The following is a 7127-nucleotide window of genomic DNA, read 5'->3' on the forward strand; positions in this document are numbered from 1 at the left end:
AGACCGTACACAGGTGTTCAACAGTGGAAACTGAACCGATACCAGAGGTGGGATATAGTCAGAGAAAGTTGCCCAAACCAGTGACCTTCACCTAGCATCTCCCACTGGTTATCCTTACATAACAAGAACACTGGTACCTCGAGGCCAAGAGCTTAGTAACAGTAAAATGTGTGTTTATTGTTCTCTGACATTTATCACTTGTAGATTTGCGTAAACACCATGACAATCAGGAAGCAAAACAATTCCATTGCAAATGAAATCAAGGCCATGAGTTTGGTATCAGTTAAACACGTGTTTATATTTCTTTCTCATTTATCACACTCAAAAGGCAAAACCAACAGAATGTCATAGAGTCATATCCAATGCATAGTGACCCTATACTCCAGGATAGAACTGCCCTGTGGGTGTTCAATAGTAATTCTTCATGGGAATAGAATGCTTCACACGACTAGGGGTCTGATGGCTTCAAACTGCTGACCTTGCAGTAACTAGTAAGGAGTAACCCAGAAAGCCACCAGGATAGCCTTCCATGTGTAGATTTAGACAATCGCCATCACAATCAAGATAAAGACCCATTCCATCACCACCAAGATCTCCCTAGTGCTAGCCACAAGGACCATATTCACTCTTCTCCCTAAGCCTTCACATTAATAATCTGTTCCCAAATTCTTTCCATTTGTCATCTTTGCAAATATTATGCAAATGAAATTATAGAGTATGTGATCTTTTTACACTGACTTTTATTCAATTAGCATAATGCACTTGATATTTGTGTTAGACCGGGTTGTCTAGCCTCCCTTGCGGTAATCCCGAGTGTGGCCAGAGTAAATGTTAACTGTGTATTAAAGTTATCATACCTGGAATGTCTACTAGAGAGATTAAAATGAGTAATTTCTTAAGAATTACAGGCCTACTATATAAAACAACAATTTTTTAGCGAAAAAATGTACCGCCTTGGGGACAAAATTACTGACATAATTATACCGCCGGGGGGGGGGGCGGGGTGAGATAAACAACTCCAGACACACTCATATATGCATAAGAAAGCTTCATATCAAAGAGGAATTGTGTATTAAGAAAACATCCCACCCAATCCAGAGCAAGTCCATCAGTCCTATACTGGTCCATAAATCCCTCTTCACACGTACACAGTACAAGCAATAATGAACAATGCAGGAAGATCACAGGCCATTAGGTGCAAAGACTTGTGGATCCAGTGGCGGTGGAAGCTTCCCCAGGGCTCTCGTTGGTCTCAGCATGACTGCACATAGCTGGTCAACAGGAAGGTGACAGCAGTAGGAGAGAGCCTGCCCTTGAAGAGCCATTTCTCTCTGTCACCCTCCAATCAATCTGTGACCCGATTGACAGGCCAGACCCCACCCATATGTTCCTATGGGAGCCATGTTGGTACAAAAAAACCCCACTAATTATTACAGTACACCCCTTACCAACTTGGCACTTGTACACAATTCTTTAGCCATGTATAATTTCCAGAGATTAGTGATATCATACGTACACCTAACATACAGCTAGCAAACCTAAAATGAAGACAATAGTACAATCATCTTTGCACCTAGCAGCATGCGACTAAAATGCATACTACTCAAAATGTGCCCGCCTCATTTAAGCATAATATTCTATAAGTGAACAGAACAAAAATATTCTATGCCTAGCAATTGCAGTTAGGTGAACATCGACAGAATAATCCTATCAAAATATTCCCATCAACATATTCTCCCACCTATGAAAGTTTGTAAACCAGCCACTTCATGACTTTATCCCCCAATCTTGGGTATCCAATTTCTTTTTTTTTTTTAAACATTTTATTAGGGGCTCATACAACTCTTATCACAATCCATACATATACATACATCAATTGTATAAAGCACATCTGTACATTCTTTGCCCTAATCATTTTCTTTTCTTTCTTTTTTTACAGGATTTTCCTTATTTTTTTTTAACAATTTATTGGGGCTGATACAATTCTTTTCACAGTTCATACATATACATACATCAATTGTATAAAGCACATCTGTACAGTCTTTGCCCTAATCATTTTTTTCTCTTTTCTTCTTTTACATTTTATTAGGGACTCAAACAACTCTTATCACAATCCATACATATACATACATCAATTGTATAAAGCACATCCATACATTCCCTGCCCCAATCATTCTCAAGGCTATTGCTCTCCACTTAAGCCCCTTGCATCAGGTCCTCTTTTTTTTTCCCCACTCCCTCCCCTTTCCCCCCTCCCTCATATGCCCTTGGTAATTTATACCTCGTCATTTTGTCATATCTTGCCCTATCCGGGGTCTCCCTTCCCCCCTTCTCTGCTGTCCCTCTCCCAGGGAAGAGGTCACATGTGGCTCCTTGTAATCAGTTCCCCCTTTCCAACCCACTCACTCTCCACTCTCCCAGCATCGTCCCTCACGCCCTTGGTCCTGAAGGTATCATCCACCCTGGATTCCCTGTACCTCCAACCCTCATATGTACCAGTGTACAGCCTCTGTCCTATCCAGCCCTGCAAGGTAGAATTCGGATCATGGTAGTTGGGGGGAGGAAGCATCCAGGATCTGGGGGAAAGCTGTGTTCTTCATCGATACTACCTCACACCCTAATTAACCCATCTCCTCTCCTAAGCCAATTTCTATACTCCCCACTTATATGAACCTAGTCCTTGGGGGAGACAAGCAAGTTCTTTGATGTGAAGAATCTTCATTCCATTGAGAACCTTGTGGGTCTGTGCCCATGATCAAAGTCACATCAGGGCAGGCCTCCCATAATATCAGCAGCAATATGCACCAATTCACAGACTCAAAAATCTTATCTTCATCTGGTCGGTTTCTGGTCAACTCAATGTGGACTGCTGCCTCGCTTAGCCTCCCCAGGTACCCATTGGCTGCTTCCAGTGTTTAACCAGCTTGTACCAATGTTTCAATTGGTATTTCATCTATTCCTGGAAGCTTGTTTTTAGTTGATACCTTCAGTGCAGCTTGGAATCAGTGGGTTCTTCCTTTTTGATTTTCTAAAACCAAGCCTTTATATGTTTCATAATAATCCTCTGTCTTTTTAAGCTGCCCTTTGAAAATTTGCGTTTGGCTCTTTTGCTTCATCATTTCTTCCCTTTGCTTTAACTACTCTACTTTTGAGAGCAAGTTTCAGAGACACTTTGGAAATCATTTCAGTCTTTCATTTCTGTCTTTTTAATTAGTGTGTCTCTCTGGGTAGCCTAGAGAAACAAATCTAGGGAGACTCGTGTGTGTAAGAGAGACCTTTATATAAAAGAGTAATTATATATTAAAAAAAACATCCCAGCCCAGTCCACATCAAGTCCATAAATCCAATATAAGTCCATATGTCCAATACCAGTCTATAAATTCCTCTTCAGACTCACACAACCCTTGCAATGATGCCGAATGCAGGCCTGTCACAGGCCAGGGGCTGGAAAGTCTTGTGAATCCAGTGGCGGTGGAAGCATCTCAGATTGGCAGGGGTCTCATGAGGTTCCTCCAGCTTCAGGGCTCTGGCTCCATCAGGGTAGCTCCATGTGGCTTGTCAACAGGAATCTTTTTCAGGGAAAGTGTGTGTCCTGCCTCCCAGGAGGAAGACAGGAGTTCCCAGAATCCTCAGGAGGCTATGCCCACACAAAGGCCTCATTGGCTATGGCCTGATTGACAGGCGAGACCCCACCCCTTCTCTGAAGTTGGCAGGAGATTATGTAACTGCAACAATGCCCTTCTGATTCCTTTGCATATACTATTCCTGATGTTATGCCACAACTCATCTGGTCTGTGGTCTTTGGTATTCTATGCTTCCAATGGGTTCTTGAGATGTTATCTAAATTCAGGTTGAATGCATTTGAGGTTGTATTTTTGGCTCTCACAGATTCATTTCATTTTTTCTTTTAGATTCATCATGAATTTTCATATGAGTAATTGATGATCTGTTCCACTATCATACCTAGCCTTATTTTGCCTGATGATATTAAGTTTCTCCATAGTTTTTTCTGATAGATAGTAGTTGTAATAACTGGATTTCCTTGTAGATATATTGATCTTATCCTAACCCAGAAAGCATTGCACTTTATGGTAGTCAACTAATCTGGTGTCAATTTAAGGATAACGAGTGTAGGGTGGAGTCTAGGCTGTCAAGCTGGAGACAGCCAATGCAACTTCTATGGGCATGGCCTTCTCCTGAGATTTCTGGGGAATCTGGGACTTCCTCCTTAGAGGAGGAAGACACCTCTTGCTCTCTCTCTGCTACTCCCCTTGCAGAAGACAAGCCTCATGGATGCAACCAGACTGCAGAAGCCAGAGAAGCCACGGAGAGACCCCTGCCAGCTCTGAGATGCTTGCAACGCCACTGGACCCAAAGGCTTTCTACCCAGTGGATTGTGATTGTTCTGCATGGATTGGTATCAGACATATGTGATAAAATCAGTCTTATGGCCTTGGACTGGACTGGGTTGGAATGTTTTCTCAAGGTTCAATTCCTCTTGTAAGGAAATCTCTCCTTCAGCCAGCTCAGGTACTTGCTAAGGGCAAAGGTAATACAGAATGGGTAGTAGAAGAAGGTAGTTTGACCTATCAGTTACAACCCTGTGATCAGTTGCAAAAGTGAGGTTTGTGATTGTTAGTGTATTTTATTTATATGTGCTTATTGAATATCTTTTCTTTGTTCACTTATATATTTGTGTAAATAGATAACATAGGAAATAAATAGTTAACTAATCTATAAAGCATTACAAACAGCTCAATGCAACTCCCTTCCATGAGACAGCTAGTACACCGGCAGTTCTTCGAGTCTTGAGGGCCATGGGGTAGTCCTCGTGGAACAATTCAGGCCAACCGGTCACAGGCAGCAAACACAAGCAGGTCACCAACAGTCAGCCAGATGACAGGGTCCGACAGTCCTCAGCTCAAGAGATGTACCTTCAAGTAGCATGGCACAGCAGGGCTTGAAGGAACCACAAGTTATAGTGACACAGAGGGTAGGTATCCCCCAGGGAGTGTAGCTCACAAATGGAGGCACAGAACATGCAAGGCAGCCACACACTTGTCCGATGATCAAAGAGCAAGACAGAGAGAGGTGAGGCTCATTGAGCTATTTATCTCTCCGACCTTCAACCAATCTCACAGTTGTTCATTGACCATGTTGTCACAACAAATCTACCTATCACAAACTTCAAGATTGATCTTTAAATGTTCTTTTTGACAATGAATCTGAGATTACTTCTCTGGTGTTTATCATTCTCATCTTAGCAAACTATAGGGTTGCCTAGGTAAAAATGGCCTGTACTGGTGCATTTTCAGCTCACCAATGTCTAGGATAGACTTGTACATTCCATGTTCCAATTATCAGTAGATGAGTGCAGCTGTCTCTTCTTATTTTGAGTCCTGTTTTAAGATTAAACGAAGATCCCTAAAGCTTTACTCCATCCACATCATTACGGTAAATTCTTTGAGGAGGCTGTTCTTCCACAGTCCCTTCTGATGGGAGTGGCTTATCTTCTGGCACCTTATTGGACAATGTTTTGCTGCCATTTATAGATCTTCATTGGCTAATTTTTCAGAAATTGATAGTTGAATCCTCAAATGTAGTCTGCTTTAGGCTGGAAGCTCCAATGAAACCAATTCACCAAGGGTGAACCTACTGGAACATGGAATACAGAGGCAAAGCTTCCAGCAGCACAGCAACGTGAAAGCCACTATAGTCTGACAGACTCACAGATGAATAAAGGAAGTCATAAGCAGTGGCAAAAGAATTGAGGACACAGCTAATGATCTGTGATAATTTCTCCCAGAACTGTAAAATTATTTTTCTGCAGCAATGCCTTTAAAGTCTAATCAGTTAGACCATAGAAATTATTCTTGACCCTTTGTGAAACCAAGTATTATACCATTTCCAATTCTGCATTTAGTTAGAGGAACACAATGCCTACCTCTCTCTACTTTTGTTTATTTACAACTTTCAGCTGATATTGAACCTCTGCTAACCATGAAACAAGAAAGTGGCACGGATGTGACAGAGTTCATCCTCCTGGGATTTGCTGGTCAAAACAAATTTTGGCATATCCATGTCATAGCCTTTCTAGCGAGCTGTGTGATTTCTCTCATGGGCAATACTGGGATGATCCTTCTCATAGAGATTGACTCTGGCCTTCACACCCCTATGGACTTCTTTCTACAGTACTTGGATTTGTTGACCTCTATTATATCTCTGCTATCACTCCCAAGATGCTGAAAACGTCATAGGACAACTACTCCATCTCATTCGTAAGATGTCTAATACAATTGCTTCTCAGCGGTGCTTTTAAAACGAGTGATTGCTACATCTGGTTGCTATGGCGGTAGAGTGCTATGTGACTACCTGTAACCTACTCTGTTATCCAATTGTCATGTCACAGAGTGCGGGAATTCCATGGATACTTGGTTCATATTTCATGGGTTTCAAAAATGACTCTAAAAACAAGGTGTACCTACTCATTGAACTTTTACAAGTCCAATGCAATTGACCCCTTTTCCTATAATGAACCCCCAATTCTTGCTCTCTCCTGCATGAATGTTCATCTCAGCATCTGCTGCGGGGAGCCTTTGTGGGTTTATCCTGGTGTTCACTGTGTTGGTTTCATCTTTTCCGACAATCTTCATCTTCCACAGCTGGGAGGGAAAAGGCCTTCTCCACTTGGGTCTCCCACCTGACAGCTGTCACTCTATTCTTGGGACGCTATCTTATATGCATCTGCACTATGGTGCCAGTGACTGTAAAGGGCAGCAAAAAGCAGCGTCTGTATTTTGATTCCCTGTGATAAACCCTCTGATCTAGAGACGAAGAGCACAGAGGTGAGAGAGCTCTAAAGGGGATCAGAAAGAAGTGCTTCAATTTCAAACTCCCAGGACAATTCAGTTAAACAACCAGACCACCAGTGCTTTATATTTCCCAATCTCAGAAGGTGTGGCAAATGTTTGCAAGATACAAAAGTGTTTCCTAATTATCCCAATATATAGTCAATAAGCTCAAAACTCCTGTGCTTGTTGGAGGCAAAAAGCCTGTTGGTGCAGTAGATTAAGAAATGCACAGGCAACAAAAAGTTTAGAGAGAAAGGGTTGTTTAGTGGATTCTCA

The 7127-nt window shown here is 42.0% G+C and overlaps 1 pseudogene; it reads left to right on the top strand.

The window, feature by feature from the left end:
• Positions 1 to 6000: 6000 nt before the first annotated feature.
• LOC142447269 (olfactory receptor 5AK3-like) lies at positions 6001 to 6828 on the top strand (annotated as a pseudogene).
• The last annotated feature ends 299 nt before the right edge of the window (positions 6829 to 7127 follow it).

Source organism: Tenrec ecaudatus, chromosome 4 (genome assembly GCF_050624435.1).
Source record: "Tenrec ecaudatus isolate mTenEca1 chromosome 4, mTenEca1.hap1, whole genome shotgun sequence".
In the NCBI taxonomy this organism is placed as follows: domain Eukaryota; kingdom Metazoa; phylum Chordata; class Mammalia; order Afrosoricida; family Tenrecidae; genus Tenrec; species Tenrec ecaudatus.